The sequence below is a fragment of the Oncorhynchus nerka genome, linkage group LG12 (genome assembly GCF_034236695.1).
Source record: "Oncorhynchus nerka isolate Pitt River linkage group LG12, Oner_Uvic_2.0, whole genome shotgun sequence".
Taxonomy (NCBI): domain Eukaryota; kingdom Metazoa; phylum Chordata; class Actinopteri; order Salmoniformes; family Salmonidae; genus Oncorhynchus; species Oncorhynchus nerka.
In genome coordinates this window covers 62,741,418-62,759,086 of record NC_088407.1, presented here as the reverse complement: position 1 = coordinate 62,759,086, position 17,669 = coordinate 62,741,418, and positions in this window count along the sequence as shown.

Below are 17,669 nucleotides of genomic sequence, written 5' to 3'. Positions count from 1 at the left end.
ACCGACCCTCTAGTAACTACACACAGAGGCAGTGCTTTAATGCAACTGAAATGTGTTTTACTTTTGGAGATTTCATAATGGATATTTCCGTGCTGTACAATAATAATATCTGCTACTCTCAGCTCTTTATTTCTAACGACGAGCCACGTACAGAGCCAGGAGAAGAGTGCAGATTGACATTAGAAGAGCGTACTGCGTGGGATTACTGTTGCTGTGTGGAGAGCTAATTGGGAGACACTATGAAGTGTTCTGGGATGCCATTTACCTCCCACTGTGGAAGTAATCAGTCTCACACAATGACATAATACAACTGGTGAAAGCCTATCTGATCTGCTTGCTGGGTGCTGCTGACAGCATCAAGCTCAGGGCAATTAACGGTACTTCTCCTCTCTCCCACTCTAGATCTCAGATGCCTCCCCTCAGTAGTACTGCATCTATTCGCCTCTCCTCTCTCTGCCAATCATACCCTGCTCTCTCTTGTCTTCTACCCTCAGCTGTGTTGTCACAGCAGCTCGTATTGCCCTGCTATGAGTCTGGTAGGGAACTGTGGACAATGTACGCCACAGGTGTTCTTCAGCCTGTTGGGACCGAGGGTGGAGCATGCCAGCATAATTGTCATCCTCACAGGGTTGGAGATCTCATTGATTGTATTGCAAGCAGCATCATTAACAGCAAGCCCCTTTGCCTTTTGTTTGCCATTTGTGCTGCAGTGCTTCACACACACTAATTCATGGCCATGATTATGTGAGCTCCTTGACTCAAGTAGAGAAAATGACGTGAGAACCAGGGGGAAAGGTAATTCTATTAACGTAGAATCACGGACATTCCAGTGCCAGCTAACCTGCATTTATGACACTACTCAGTATAGTCCCATGACAACCAACCAGTTCTACCTTCAGAATAAGGAAATACAGAAGGGGAAACCATAATCCACGTAAGACGAAACAAACATGGCCATTTTATCTGTCAGACAAATTATTCTCATCTTTGACTGTTGACATGTCTGTGCTGTACCTCTTAGCTCATGTATCAGCCTTTACCTGAGAGTGTGTCAATGGCTCTCTCTTAAAAGTGTCCACCCCTAGGCTACCCATATCTGTGGGGCCATGTTCACATTAGATATGCTGGCTGATGGTCCTCTTTGTAGCTAAAGAAGGGGAGCAGGAGCCGTTGCCTGATGGCATGTGTGGTTTGACAGGTTACTGCTTTGCCCTCTGGGAGATAACCACACACCACCAAACAATCACAGCCAAACACTAACAAGACACACCTGCAGGTTATGGATGTCTTAATCCTTTCATGGTCCTCCTCCCTCCTTCGTTCCCCTTCTTCCTGCGTCATGGTACAGGTGTGGGCCACATGGCCACCCCATCCAAGCTGCTGGATTTGGTCGATTTCCCCCAGTTAGTGTGACCGAGTGGAAAAATAGTGATGGGATCTGGGAGTCTTTTATTAGGAAAGCGAAGGCCCCTGGTTTGTGCAATATGAGCTGATTCGGGCTGAATATAATGGGTTCAGTCAGCAGAGTCTGCCAGGACTGAAAGGAGAATCTCAATCACAACTCAAATCAAACAGCAATGGAATCACAACACTGTATCCTCATCAACTCCAATTCATCTCCCCTCAATTAGTTTAAACTGTGGCACACAAGCCTATGTGATACCTTGAACAGCAAGCAGTTGGTCCAATGCTAACATCCTGTGCCAAGGGTATGATGTTCGATGTAACCCACAGTTTCTGTTTTTGCTCATCAGAACAGACTGTAGTCGCATTACTGTTGAATTTATTCATGCTCTCTTGACGACAACCATCCTCCTAACCAGAAGTGTTGTATTTTAATGAGTCAAACTGATTATATCAAACCCTCTTTTTCACCGAAGTGCATACCGTTTGTTAAATGACTTTTAGATAGGAGTTGTCAAATAAAAAATGTGGTTATGATGAATCTGCTTCTACACCTTTCATGCATGTTAGTGGATTTTGATTGCAGTGGGAATTAGGCCTCGTAGCAATCGCTCTCAAATAAATGGGTCTGTTTAACGAGAAAGTCCCTGCGCTCCAGCACAGGAATGTGCTAATTCAATCTATCTTTAATTTTAGACGTACAGTACGCTGTCAAATTCTCATTTGTTAAATCAACCAAAATATGTTTTTCATTATTATTCTTTTCCACAGTGCAATGAATCCGTTCATTTTATGAATACACAGAGCACATAATCCATTTCACTTTACGGCTTCGAATTTACTTAAATATGTTTTCATATATTTAAAATCTCTTTTGTGTTTGTTGTGAGATATTGATAGCGGACTTTAATTGAACTAAAGGGTGATAATGTTTATTTCCCCTTGTCCTCTTCTCTCCATTTCAGCTGTTAAAATCACCATGGTAACAATAACACTCATACAGTAGGTCAGCCAGTCACTGAGACTCTATTTGACACAGACATCAGAAAATGCTTGGTGCGCTGCTGATAAGGCAGTACTGTTGCAGATATTACATTACTCACGTCACTATATTCATAAGAGGCCTAATATCCTGGCTACGACATTGAGCAAAGTATACCTCCTCTCTGTTGGGTCAAACATCAACTTTTCATAAGAGCTACTGTAGCCTGAGCCCAAACAGGTACAGCCACCCCGCCAGATACAGAGAAGAAGACACGTGGTAAAAAGGTAATGCATCACCACCAGCTCAGATGACATGGACCATGACCATGTATTGCTGTTGCCTCAGGAACGATATGTCCTTCAGAAAGTATTCACTTGACTTTTTCCACACTTTGCTGTGTTACAGCTTGAATTTAAAATGTATTAAATGTTGTGTCATGTGTCACTGGCCTACACACAATACCCAGTAATGTCAAAGTGGAATTATGTTTGTCGATTTTTTTATCAAAATTCATAAAACATGAAAAGCTCTCCCGAGTGGCGCAGTGGTCTAAGGCACAGCATTGCAGTGCTTGAGGCGTCACTACAGACCCGGGTTCGATCCCAGGCTGTGTTGCACGGAGACCCATGAGGCGGTGCACAATTGGCCCAGCGTCGTCCGGGTTAGGGGAGGGTTTGGCCGTCACATTGCGCTCTAGCGACTCCTTATGGCGGGCCGGGCGCATGCACGCTGACTTTGGTCGCCAGTACGGTTTTTCCTCCAACACGTTGGTGCGGCTGGCTTCCGGGTTACACAAGCAGTGTGTCAAGAACCAGTACGGCTTGGCAGGGTCGTGTTTCGCAGGACACACGGCTCTCGATCTTCACCTCTCCCGGAGTTGCAGCGATGGGACAAGACTGAAACTACCAATTGGATATCACAAAAAGGGGTAAAAATTACATCAACAAAAAAGTATGAAAATCTGAAATGTCTTGAGTCAATAAGTATTCAACCACTTTGTTATGGCAAGCCTAAATACGACCAGGAGTAAAAATGTCCTTAACAAGTCACATAATAACTTGCATGTAATCAGTCTGTGTGCAATAATAGTGTTTAACATGATTTTTGAATTACTACCTCATCTCTGTATTCCACACATACAATTATCAATATTTAATCAGTATTTAAGATACTCTTTGATGGTTTCAGGGTTCTTTCAGAAGATGGGCAGGGACTCTGATGTCCTAGCTTCAGGGGGAAGCTGGTTCCACCATTGTGATGCCAGGACAGAGAAGAGCTTGGACTGGGCTGAGTGGGAGCTGCCCTCCCATAAGGGTGGGAAGGCGAAAGAGACTAGAGGTGGCAGAGCAGAGTGCTTGGGTTGGGGAGTATGGTATGCAAGCTTTAAATGGAAGCCAGTGGAGTGTTTCGGGGGAGCAGGGTGACAGGAGAACTTGGAAAGGTTGAAAATCAGGCGAGCTGCAGCATTATGGATAAGTTGCAGGGGTTTGAAAGCACAAGCTGGGAGCCCAGCTGACCGCGAGTTGTAGTAATCCAGGCAGGAGATGACAAGTGCCTGGATTAGAATCTGCGCCGCTTCCAGTGTGAGGTAGTGTTGTACTTTATGGATGTTGTAGAGAATGAACCTGCAGGAGCAAGCCACTGCTTTGATGTTTTCAGAGGTGTTGTCCAGGGTCACGCCATGGTTATATGCACTCTGGGAGGGCGACACGCTGGAGTTGTCAACCATGATGAAGAGGTCGTTGAACGGGCAGGCTTTTCACTGAAAGAAGAGCAGCTCTCTCTTGTTAATGTTGATCTTGAGGTGGTGGGCCAACATCCAAGTTGAGATATCTGCCAGTCGAGCAGAGATGCGTGTCACCACCTGGGTGTCAGAAGAGGGGAAGGAGAAAAGTAGTTGAGTATCATCCGCATAGCAATGATAGGAGGTACCATGTGATGATATAACGGATACGAGTGACTTGGTGTACAACGATATCATAACCTCCATTGATAAGAAACAATACTGTGCAGCTGTATTCACCAACCTGGCCAAGGCTTTAAACTCTGTCAATCACCACATTCTTATCGGCAGACTCAACAGCCGTAGTTTCTCAAATGACTGCCTCGCCTGGTTCACCAATTACTTCTCAGACAGAGTCCAGTGTGTCAAATCAGAGGGCCTGTTGTTTGGACCTCTGGCAGTCTCTGGGGGTGCCACAGGGTTCAATTCTCGGGCCGACTCTTTTCTCTGTATATATCAATGATGTCGCTCTTGCTGCTGGTGATTCTCTGATCCACCTCTACGCAGACGACTCTATTCTGTATACTTCTGGCCCTTCTTTGGACACTGTGTTAACTAACCTCCAACATACAACACTCATCCTGTGGCCTCCAACTGCTCTTAAATGCAAGTAAAACTAAATGCATGCTCTTCAACCGAACGCTGCCCGCACCTGCCCGCCTGTCCAGCATCACTACTCTGGACGGTTCTGACCTAGAATATGTGGACAACTACAAAATCTAGGTGTCTGGTTAGACTGTAAACTCTCCTTCCAGACTCACATTAAGCATCTCCAATCCAAACATACCCTCGTAAAACTGACAATCCTACCGATCCTTGACTTCGGCGATGTAATTTACAAAATAGCCTCCAAAACTCTACTCAGCAAATTGGATGCAGTATATCACAGTGCCATCCGTTTTGTCACCAAAGGTACATATACTACCCACCGCTATGACCTGTATGCTCTCTGGTGCAGTCTGCTTTCCACCAGACACTGAGTGATTAATCACAATTTCAGCAGGACAATAACCTAAACACAAGGCCAAAAGTGGAGTTGCTTACCAAAAACACAGTGAATGTTCCTGAGTGTCCGAGTTACAGTTTTGACTTAAATCTGCTTGAAAATCTAAGGCAAGACCTGAAAATGCGATGATCAACATTTCATTTGACAGCGCTTGAAGAATTTTGAAAAGAATAATGGCCAAATGTGGCACAGTCCAGGTGTGGAAAGCTCTTAGAGACATATCAAGAAAGACGACCAGCTGTAATCTCTGTCAAAGGTGCTTCTACAAAGTATTGACTCAGGGGTGTGATATTTCTGTATTTTATTTTCAATAAATGTGCAAAAATGTGCAAAAACATGTTTTCTCTTTGTCATTATGGGGTACTGTGTGTAGATGGGTGAGAGAATAAAAACAATTTAATCAAGTTAGAATTCAGGCTGTAACACAACAAAATGTGGAATAAGTCAAAGGGTATGAATCTATTCTGAAGGCACTGTATGGTCAGCGTCACGGTCAATCAACCACTGATACAGGACTTAGAGAGAAACCCGCCTGGCTTTATGGTAACTCAATAACGAGGAGATTATCAAAGGCTATACAGATGGCTAGTGGCTAGACGAGACACCACGCAGTAAATGTTTATGTGTTACTCATCCTCAAAGCTCTCCTCTTTCCCCAAACCCCTGCTTCTCTAAGTCCATCATAACATTTTTTTCCCTCTTCCTCAATCCTGGGATGAAGGGCAGTTAAATTTAATCGTCTAGAAAATTTGGTCAGTTTTTTTTTAATGGTTGCAACTGTAACCTACTTAACACTCCTTGAAACTTTCTACTATTCTACATGTGAGTGGTTTAGAGAGTAAGCGAGATTGGCTCATCGTTCGATAGAGCTGTGAGGATTCTGCTGATGACATTTCCATTAACAACCGCACATAATATGTTTATTGATCCCGTTAACTTGGGCCTTTAAGTTCTCCCTTCCTCACACGGGTTCATACAGGCATGGAGGCGTTGGGGGGAGGTGTTTATAGATTGCCTATACTGTGGATGCATTGGGTCAGTAAGTTGCGCTGACAACGCATGGGATGGAGGCAGATCTGAACAGCAACATGACAACATTTCACAGTGAATTACAAAGACAATACTTTGGATCATTACTTTGTGATAATACAGTATGTTGTACAGCATCATCATAAAGAAGAGGGCTACACAGTCAATCATTGAGGTTTTATAACATAGGCTAATAATCCTATTGCTCTGCTGTACATTCTCTGACTGTTGTAGATGGAGGCATGGATATAAACACGCTCACTGTTGTAGCCCTCCGGTCATAGAGCTTGCATGCAATGAGTCCATTGCATCAACTAAATGTCACACACAGCCTATCATCATGAACCCAGACATGAATGAATCCAAGAACAATGCAAGAGCACCTTCCAATGCAAGAGCAGTAAAATAACAATAGCGAGACTATATACAGGGGGGTACCGGTACAGAGTCAATGTGCGGGGGCACCGGTTAGTTGAGGTAATATGTACATGTAGGTAGAGTTATTAAAGTGACTATGTATAGATGATAACAGCAGAGAGTAACAGGGGTGTAAAAGAGGGAGGGGGGCAATGCAAATAGTCTGGGTAGCCATTTGATTAGGTGTTCAGGAGTCTTATGGCTTGGGCGCTAGGAGATGTTTGCAAGCCTCGCTCCGGTACCGCTTGCCATGCGGTAGCAAAGTGAACAGTCTATGACTAGGATGGCTGGAGTTTTTGACAATTTGTAGGGACTTCCTCTGACACCGCCTGGTATAGAGATCCTGGATGGCAGGAAGCTTGGCCCCAGTGATGTACTGGGCCATACACACTACCGTCTGTAGTGCCTTGTGGTCGGAGGCCGAGCAGTTGCCATACCAGGCAGTGATGCAACCAGTCAGGATGTTCTCGATGGTGCAGCTGTAGAGCCCTTTGAGGATCTGAGGATCCATGCCAAATCTTTTCAGTCTCCTGATGGGGAATAGGTTTTGTCGTACCCTCTTCATGACTGTCTTGGTGTGCTTGGACCATGTTAGTTTTTTGGAGATGTGGACACCAAGGAACTTGAAGCTCTCAACCTGCTCAACTGCAGCCCCGTCAATGAGAATGAGGGCATGCTTGGTCCTCTTTTTAGGCTGTCTTGTCATTGTTGGTGATCAAATCGACCACTGTTGTGTCATCAGCAAACTTAACCTCGCTAGAGGGTGTGGGAAATACACATTATAAAAATTCATGAAACATACAAGTGTTATACATGGATTTTCATCCAAAATCCCAAATGCCTGCTACCCTAGTGAAGTTAATGATGGTGTTGGAGTCGTGCCTGGCCATGCAGTCATGAGTGAACATGGAGTACAGGAGGGGACTTAGCACACACCCCTGAGGGGCCCATGTGTTGAGGACCAGTGTGGCGGATGTGTTGTTACCTACCCTTATCACCTGGGGGAAGCCCGTTAGGAAGTCCAGGATCCAGCTGCAGAGGGAGGTGTTTAGTCCCAGGGTCCTTAGCTTATTAATGAGCTTTGAGGCCACTATAGTGTTGAATGCTGAGCTGTAGTCAATGAATAGCATTCTCACAGATTTGGTCCATAAATATCAGTCTTTCTCTAGACCAGAGAGAACATGGACAAGGTCATCCAGCACCAGAGGAACAGGATAACTTAACTCTTTCCACAGGGTCTGTAGATATTCCAACCAAATCAGGACATACTACTAATAATATGTCAAAGATGGAGTCCATTAGGAAAACATTTGAATGTTAATGCATTTTCACTTGGCAAATAGACAATGCAGCAAGTCCTAACCCATTGCTATAGCATCTGACGGCAAATAGACAATGCAGCAAGTCCTATCCCATTGCTATAGCATCTGACTTCAAATAGACAATGCAGCAAGTCCTATCCCATTGCTATAGCATCTGACTGCAAATAGACAATGCAGCAAGTCCTATCTCATTGCTATAGCATCTGACTGCAAATGTGGCAGCTAATGGCCTTTCCTACAGTACCTGCTGACTGCAGGGCAGACCTTTGATTACACAGTAATAATTGCGATGGTCACAGAGGGTGGTTGGGTTCTACTGCTGCTGGTGGCTCCATGGACGGGATATTTACCAAGTCATCAAACTCTGGACAATTTCATCATGGGAAATAAACAACCTGGGTCACATCCTTCACTGGTGAAATATGTCATGTTGTCTGTGAGCCACCCCGTTAGTAAAACACTCAGACAGAAATACTTACAAATCAAGCAGGAGATGCAGAGTAAACAACTTAATTTAACTTCGTGCTTGGATGCTAAACTTCTAACCAATAATTGTGCAGGTTTTCCTTCCAAATTTGTATCTATCTTCCTAGATAAAATCCCAAATTATATGAAATGCCAAATTATTTAAGTCATTTAGCAGACACACTTATTCAGAGCGACTTAGGGTTAAGTGTCTTGCTCAAGGGCACAGACAGATCTTTCACCTAGTTAACTCAGGGATTCAAACCAGCGACCTTTCGGTTACTGGCCCAATTGTCACGATTTACTAGGAGTGGTGGGTGGAATCAGGCGCAGAGAGCAGGGTTCAGTAGATTGTCAATTTATTCTCCGGCGCACAAAAACGGTCACGCCAACACACAGGGCGCATACAATTGACCAGCCCAAACACAGGCCCAAAATAGTCCAGAAAATAACCACACGAAAACCACCATACAACAGAATAACAAAAACAATCCCGCACAAAACAAGGGCGGGACAACCTACTATATAGAAGGACTCTAATGAAACTAAAATACACACAGGTGAAACTAATAAGACAAAACCAACAGACAAACGAAAAAGGGATCGGTAGTGGCTAGTAGGACGGTGACGACGACCGCCGAGCACCACCCGAACAGGCAGGGGAGCCAACTTCGGCGGAAGTCGTGACACCAATGCTGTTTACCGCTAGGTTACCTGCCGCCCAATATTAATTTTATGCTCTTGGGAGGTACAAAATGCAGTGGTGAGGCCTTGTTCCGATTTAAAATAGCAACTATTGAAATTAGCTCAAATATTTAATTCAGTTCATAGATTCAAAAGAAAATTACATTTGATACAAATGCTGTATTTAAATAACGACAAGATGGTATATTTTTATCCATAGGCACTAGAGTTTAACCATATCCACACTCACCTTCAGCAGCTACTTTCTGGATAGGACTCCACTCTGTCACATCAGATTCACACACATGATTATTCCATAATTGTCACGTTCTGACCATAGTTCTTGTGTGTTTTCCTTGTTTTAGTGTTGGTCAGGACGTGAGCTGGGTGGGCATTCTATGTTGTGTGTCTAGTTTGTCTATTTCTATGTTTGGCCTGATATGGTTCTCAATCAGAGGCAGGTGTTAGTCATTGTCTCTGATTGGGAACCATATTTAGGTAGCCTGTTTTTGTGTTGGATTTTGTGGGTGGTTGTTTCCTGTCTTTGTGTTCTCTGCACCAGATAGGACTGTTTCGGTTTTTCCATATTTGTTATTTTGTATTTGTGTTCATGTTTAGTTTTCTTATTAAAAAAACATTAACTCTAACCACGCTGCATTTTGGTCCTCCTCTCCTTCCCAGGATGAAAGCCGTTACAATAATCAATCACAGGCTCACAGAATTTAGATGCTGCTTTGAAAAACTGATTCCTCTCCCCTATACTTGCTGATGCAGGGTTTGATGAATGAATCAGGAGACGGATTAATGTAACATTTGACCGTAATAGTTTTCCTGTGAAATGAATCACACCAGGTAATTCAACAGAATGAAGTACATGATCGACATGGCGATATATGGGATGTCCTCTCATTCTGCGCTAATAATTTAGCTGTGTCTGAGACCCAAAACCCTCCCCCCTCGCACACACACAGATTTAAAAACAATTGTGATTTAATTGTTTTTATCTGGCACAGCCGCCCATAAAGCATGTCCACTAAGGACATGGCATGAGGGCCAGGAGGTCTCCTGGGAAATCTAACAGTTTGTTTGGCGGGAAACAGGAGACGTAAACAAATGGAAGCCCAGGCTGGATTTACTGCTTCCTGATCCATACATCTCTCTGGTCAGACAATTCCCCAATCTCAGCCATTGCTCATCCTGACAGGACACACCACAATGGGAATCAGAGAGACTAACCTGGAGGATCACCATCACCTCTGCTGGGACTGCTCTATTCTCTGTCATGGAGAATGGAGATGCGATATGGTTACACTAACTCTATTTATTTAGTGATAGCCTACACAATATCGTAATTATGTCCACCACAGTGCTTCATGACGGCTGACGATATCTGATGTTTAATCAGAAACAGATGAGACACTGTTCACTTTTGTGACCTATTGTGTTTAAACTGTCGTACAATACCAGGCCTAAAGACAAGCAAGGATTGTACAGTCCCTCTGTGGTTCAATCATACCCCACCCCTTGGCTCATCTGTTGTTGTTTAGGGAATGAGAGATGTTTGATTACATTCCCACATGCCTCGTCCTCTTCAGGGAGGACCCCTACACCACCTAAGCGGTTTAAAAACACAGAGATTTATTGATCTACGCAATTATTTCTTACATCACCCATCTGGATCTACTGAGATGTGGACTCTCTACCACACAGGACTCTGGGTATCATGTCACAATGTGAGATATAGTTCATCTTTGGGAGCCAGTCCCCCCCCAAAGACCCAACAAGGGAGTCCTTTATATTGATTTTTTAGGGGGTAGATCAGCTTTAATATTGCAGATAGATTGAAGCTTCCATAAATGTAATTGTCTGCATCATTTCCAATCCCCAATATATATTTTTGTAAATATAAACGGTTGAAATCAGAAGTTTACATGCACTTAGGTTGGAGTCATTAAAACTTGTTTGACAACCACTCCACAAAATTCTGGTTAACAAACTATAGTTTTGGCAAGTCGGTTAGGACATCTACTTTGTGCATGACACAAGTCATTTTTGCAACAATTGTTTACAGACAAAGTATTTCACTTATAATTCACTGTATCACAATTCCAGTGGGTCAGAAGTTTACAAACACTAAATTGACTGTGCCTTTAAACAGCTTGGAAAATTCCAGAAAATGATGTCATGGCTTTAGAAGCTTCTGATAGGCTAATTGACATCATTTGAGTCAATTGGAGGTGTACCTGTGGATGTATTTCAAGGCCTACCTTCAACCTCAGTGCCTCTTTGCTTGACATCATGGGAAAATCAAAATAAATCAGCCTAGACACTCAGAAAAAAAAATTGTACACCTCCAAAAGTCTGTTTCATCCTTGGGAGCAATTTCCAAATGCCTGAAGGTACCATGTTCATCTGTACAAACAATAGTATGCAAGTATAAACACAATGGGACCACGCAGCCATCATAGTGCTTAGGAAGGAGACGCGTTCTGTCTCCTAGAGAGGAACGTACTTTGGTGCGAAAAGCCCAAATCAATCCCAGAACAATAGCAAAGGACCATGTGAAGATGCTGGAGGAAACAGGTACAAAAGTATCTATATCCACAGTAAAACAAGTCCTATATCGACGTAACCTGAAAGGCCGCTCAGCAAGGAAGAAGCCACTGCTCCAAAACCGCCATAAAAAAGCTAGACGACAGCTTGCAACTGCACATGGGTACAAAGATGGTACTTTTTGTAAAAATGTCCTCTGATCTGATGAAACGAAAACAGAACTGTTTGGCCATAATGACCATTGTTATGTTTGGAGGAAAAAGGGGGAGGTTTGCAAGCCGAAGAACACCATCCCAACCATGAAGCACGGGGGTGGCAGCATCATGTGGTGGGGCTGCTTTGCTGCAGGAGGGATTGGTGCACTTCACAAAATAGATGCCATCTTGAGGAAGGGAAATTATGTGGATATATTGAAGCAACATCTCAAGACATAAGTCAGGAAGTTAAAGCTTGGTCGCAAATGGGTCTTCCAAATGGACAATAACCCCAAGCATACTTCCAACGTTGTGGCAAAATGGCTTATAAGGACAACAAAGTCCAGGTATTGGAGCGGCCATCACAAAGCCCTGGCCTCAATCCCATAGAAAATATGTGGGCAGAATTAAAAAAGCGTGTGCGAGCAAAGAGGCCTACAAACCTGACTCAGTTACACCAGCTCTGTCAGGAGTAATGGGCCAAAATTCATCCAGCTTATTGTGGGAAGCTTGTGGAAGTCTACCCGAAATGTTTGACCTAAATTAAACAATTTAAAAGCAATGCCACCAAATACTAATTGAGTGTATGTAAAACGTCTGACCCACTGGGAATGTGAAGAAAGAAATAAAAGCTGAAATAAATCCTTCTCTCTACTATTATTCTGACATTTCACATTCTTAAAATAATGTGCTTATCCTAACTGACCTATAACTGGAGATTGTTACTAGGATTAAATGTCAGGAATTGTGAAAAACTGAGTTTAAATGTATTCGGCTAAGGTGTATGTAAACTTCCGACTTCAACTGTATATGTACATTTATACAGTACCAGTCAAAAGTTTGGACACACCTACTCATTCCAGGGTCTCTTTATTCTTACTATTTTCTACATTGTACAATACTAGTGAAGACATCAAAACTAAGAAATAACACATGAAATCATATAGTATCCAAAAAAGTGTTAATAATTTAAATATATTTTATATTTGAGACTCTTCAAAGTAGCCACTGTTTGCATTCTATGACAGCTTTGCACACTCTTGGCATTCTCTCAACCAGCTTCATGAGGTAGTCACCTGGAATGCATTTCAATTAACAGGTGTGGCTTGTTAAAAGTTAATTTGTGGAATTTCTTTCCTTATTAACACCACCCATATTAGATTTATATTTGTCATATTCTTCAACTCAGCTGTGAGGTTTCACAAATGTTCTGAACCTTTCTATTCTCATAGTTTTAACAGATTAAAATTGGACAATATCTACATAAAATATTCACAAAAGGTTTGCCTCATGGCTTTTTCAGTCTGATATGAATCTAAAGAGAAAGTGTACAAAGAGCCTAAAATAATGGCTTCAAAGCAGAAGTACATTAAAATGTTTGGCATCAAATAAAAACAAAAGATATCCAATACCTCCATTTCCCACCATATTTTGCATTAGTATGCCACCACTCAAGCGTTCAGCTTTTATATTACAGATTCCTTTGACTGTAAAGCTGGGCTACTGCTTTAATTCCCCAGATCTAAGCATTTATTTTACTGTGCGCTAATAAAACCCCAAATTCATCTGCAAATGGTTGACAGTTTCCCCTCCAGGAGAAATGTGCTCAGCATATGGTAAAAATCCATGAACATTATCCAGCAATATTCGTTTTATCACTGATGAATCCCAACCTCATGCTGCTTTCGGTTCCAATATGATGGCTCCAGTACTGTACCAAAAGGGGGGGGAAATACAACCAAGAAGCAAACACACAAAATAAACACTAAACTTTCAGCTCACACCACCTCAAGCATATCTGACTCCTGTCAGTGTCTTGTTTTCTATTTACCATTCAAAGTCAATTCAGTGGAATCTTCAATAGTGTCAATGGCCTTCTTTTGCTTGATGGTACCCAACTCTACAGTGACCAGATATGGGTCCACAGCCAGGTCCTCACAACCATGTCTACTACAGTATGAATTTAGAGCACGTCTGTAGAAACATCATTTTCCTGTTTGTTAAGAGGCAGCTGGTTTGGACAACCATTCATCTTCCCAAACACAGTGATTCCCTTCAGGGTAAATTGGATTGGAGTGACAGTTTCTCTGGAGAATGCTGCTTGATTCATTATTTCCCAAGGACTCTTTCAATGGCATTATTAACTAAACCCAAGAATTCATCCTCCCATTTACTACTACAGTACCACTACCATACAACTCTACACATGGGTTGGATAGATCTCACTTGATTCATTCTTTGTCAAGAGGGTATAGACCATGACAGGTGCTTTATAGCACCATGGACCTCACTAAACCCACACATTGATCTGCTCCAGTGTCTTTTCACAGTGGATTGGATGGGATGAGAGGACTCAGTGCACAATGTTCAGGCTATCCAGCTTGATTGATCCTTTGTCAAAAAAGCCTGCACAATCACAGGAAAACCCCTCTCCACTCCAATGCAACATGGAGTTGACTAAACCCAAGCATCCATCTTCCCAATCCACTTCACACCCGCTGCCCCAAACCGACCATGTGGGGTTTGGATGGATCTGGCTTTATTAACTCCTTGTCAGAAGGGACTGATGCATCAGATGGGATAAACCCTCCATTCTGTTACTGGTGAATGATAGAAGAGTCCAGCTCTAATTCTCCTGGTCCATTCTACTGTATGGAGGTCATCTATATAGCTACATAGATTACTGTATAAAGTCATAACTCATAGAACCAGACACTGTCACTCTGGGCCCTTGTCTGAATAATAAGTACTCAATATTGGGGCCCTGGCTATGTGTAATCATGAATCAGATTGATGTAGCTCTGATATTAACCCCCTCATATTCTCACTGAACCCCAGAGTCAATCTGATTCAGAAGGCAGTCAAAGGGGAATAGGGATTCATTTGTGTTTGGTGTGATGGGAGTCTCTGACTGTCTGCTTGTGAAAGGAACATTTGAGGGGAGCAGCGCTTGTGTCCGTTTCATCTGTTAGAAACAATCTCTTTCTGACTTGACAGCCATTTACAGTCTCTCATTGTACTCTGATGTATGATGATGTCACCCTATAAATGCAATCATGAAGGTGTGTGTGTTGAGTGCTGCTCTCCAGCTGGCTGAACGCAGGCCGACAGTACAGTGCTGTTGAGTAGGACATTAGGTCTGTGATAATTGCATCCATTCTCTGAGGTCACCCGAGGCCGCTGAGTATTAGGATGGACGTGTATTACTGGTAAAACCCACTGAGGTATATATGAACTAGAGACCACATCCAAGACGTTTTCAATGTAATCTACTCACGTTCGCATACACCGTTTCGTGGTTGCTGCCACCTTTCTATATCCGGTTTTACTGGGATTACTATGCCTGCGCACTGTGCACTAGCACTCAGTACCCACTGGACAGACAGCAGTATAGCTTGAACATGCTCTGGGAACTCTGCCAGAGCGTGCCAAGCACGTGGACATAGGGGTGCGCGATATTGGCAAATATTGCGATTGCAATTTCACTTGCGATATACACTGAACAAAAATATAAATGCAACATGTAAAGTGTTGGTCCCATGTTTCATGAGCTGAAATAAAAGATCCCAGAAATGTTCTATACACACAAAAGGCTTATTTCGCTCAAATTTAGTCAACAAATGTTTTATGCCCTGTTAGTGAGCATTTCTCCTTTGCCAAGATAATCTATCCATCTGACAGGTGTGGCATATAGAGAATCTGATTAAACATCATAATAATTACACAGGTGCACCTTGTGCTGGGGACAATTAAAAAAATACTCTAAAATGTGCAGTTTTGTCACACAACACAATGCCACAGATGTCTCAAGTTGAGGGTGCGTGCAATTGGCAATACTAAATGCCCACCTGAGCTGTTGCCAGATAATTCAATGTTAATTTCTGTACCATAAGCGACCTCAAACGTTGATTTAGAGAAATTGACAGTACGTCCAACCGGCCTCACAACCGCAGACATGTATGGCCTCCAGTTGGCAAGCGGTTTGCTGATGTCAACACTGTGAACAGAGTGTCCCATTGTGAGGGTGGGGTTATGATATGGGCAGGCATAAGCTACGGACAACAAATACAATTGAAAGCCATGACGAGATCCTGAGGACCCTTTGTGAGGCCCATTTCTTTTAAAGTATGTGACCAACAGATGCACATCTGTTTCCCCAGTCATAAGGAACTTTAACTCATTGAAATTGTTGCATGTTGAATTTTATATTTTTGTTCAGTATAGATCAAAACACTTGGGTGAACTGTTGGAATCAAATAAATATGATGATTTACATTGGATTCATATTAAGAAGCAAAGTGGAAAGCAGCATCGTTCATGTTTGGAACAATCTGCAGACTGCTTTTGACCTAACAGAACAGCATGCAAACCATACACGAATCTAACAACAAGGAGGAGGAACTGTGCTGCTTGAGTGGCAGGGGGCGGAGAGAGACAACAAATGTTGTAAACTATAAAAATGAACATTACACCCGTCTGAGTGGTGTTTCAAAATATTGCATGTGATATGGATCTCTTGCGATATGGATATTGGCACATGTCAATATTGGAATTTCGATGTGAACAAACCAACCAGCACTTCCCCTTGCCAGCTGGGCATGATTATTCTTATTTTATATTTCTTGCCATTATCTTAACTCTGCATTGTTGGAAAAGGACCGAACCATGTGACAAATACAATTCTATTTTATTTGAATATAACATTTACAAACTTTAGCTGTGAGTGATGGAAAAGAAAGCAGCCTCAGCAACAATTATTTAAATAATTCAATGGGTGTTTTGTGCACAAATGTGATGACAAAAGTGTTGTGTCTTATTATGAATTTTCTAATTTGACTTCTCTATGGGGCCATCTATGGAATTGTCTTTCTGGGCCGTAGTTGGACGAATCGACTCCCGCAGTAGTTGATAGAGTGCTGGTCAGGAGAAATGGGCCAAATCAAAAGGAATCTAAATGCAAATAAGATATTCCCTAGACTCTCTAGAAGGTTTGAGTTCAGAACAGTCGTCTCCTTGAGGATCTGCATACAGATATACTGTAGCTGTTCTCATTCATTGACTAGACCTGAAGAGGGCAGACAAGACTTCTTTTGAACATAGTCACAGTTAGAGGGCTCTCCACAACAAATCTATTTCTCAGACTAATATACAGTGTACAAAACAACTGCTCGTTCCATGACATAGACTGACCAGGTGAATCCAGGTGAAAGCCATGATCCCTGATTTATGTCACCTGTTAAATCCACTTCAAGTTAAGAACAAATTCTTATTTTCAATGACAGCCTAGGAACAGTGGGTTAACTGCCTGTTCAGGAGCAGAATGACAGATTTGTAACTTGGGGATTTGAACTTGCAACCTTTACGGTTACTAGTCCAACACTCTAACCACTAGGCTACCCTGCCGCCCCGGCCATAGCTTCAGTGTAGATGAAGGGGAGGAGACAGATTAAAGAAGGATTTTTAAGGGACATTGATTATGTATGTGTGCCATTCAGAGGGTGAATGGGCAAGACAAAATATTGAAGTGCCTTTGAACGGGGTATGGTAGTAGGTGCCAGGCGCAGCGGTTTGAGAGTGTCAAGAACTGCAACACTGCTGGGTTTTTCACACTCAATAGTTCTGTGTGTATCAAGAATGGTCCGCCACCCAAAGGACATCCAGCCAACTTGACACAACTGTAGGAAGCATTGGAGTCAACATGGGCCAGCATCCCTGTGGAAGCTTTCATCACCTTGTAGAGTCCATGCCCCGACAAATTCAGGCTGTTCCGAGGGCAAAAGGGGGTGAAACTCAATATTAGGAACATAGTTCAATAATTTGGCTAGTG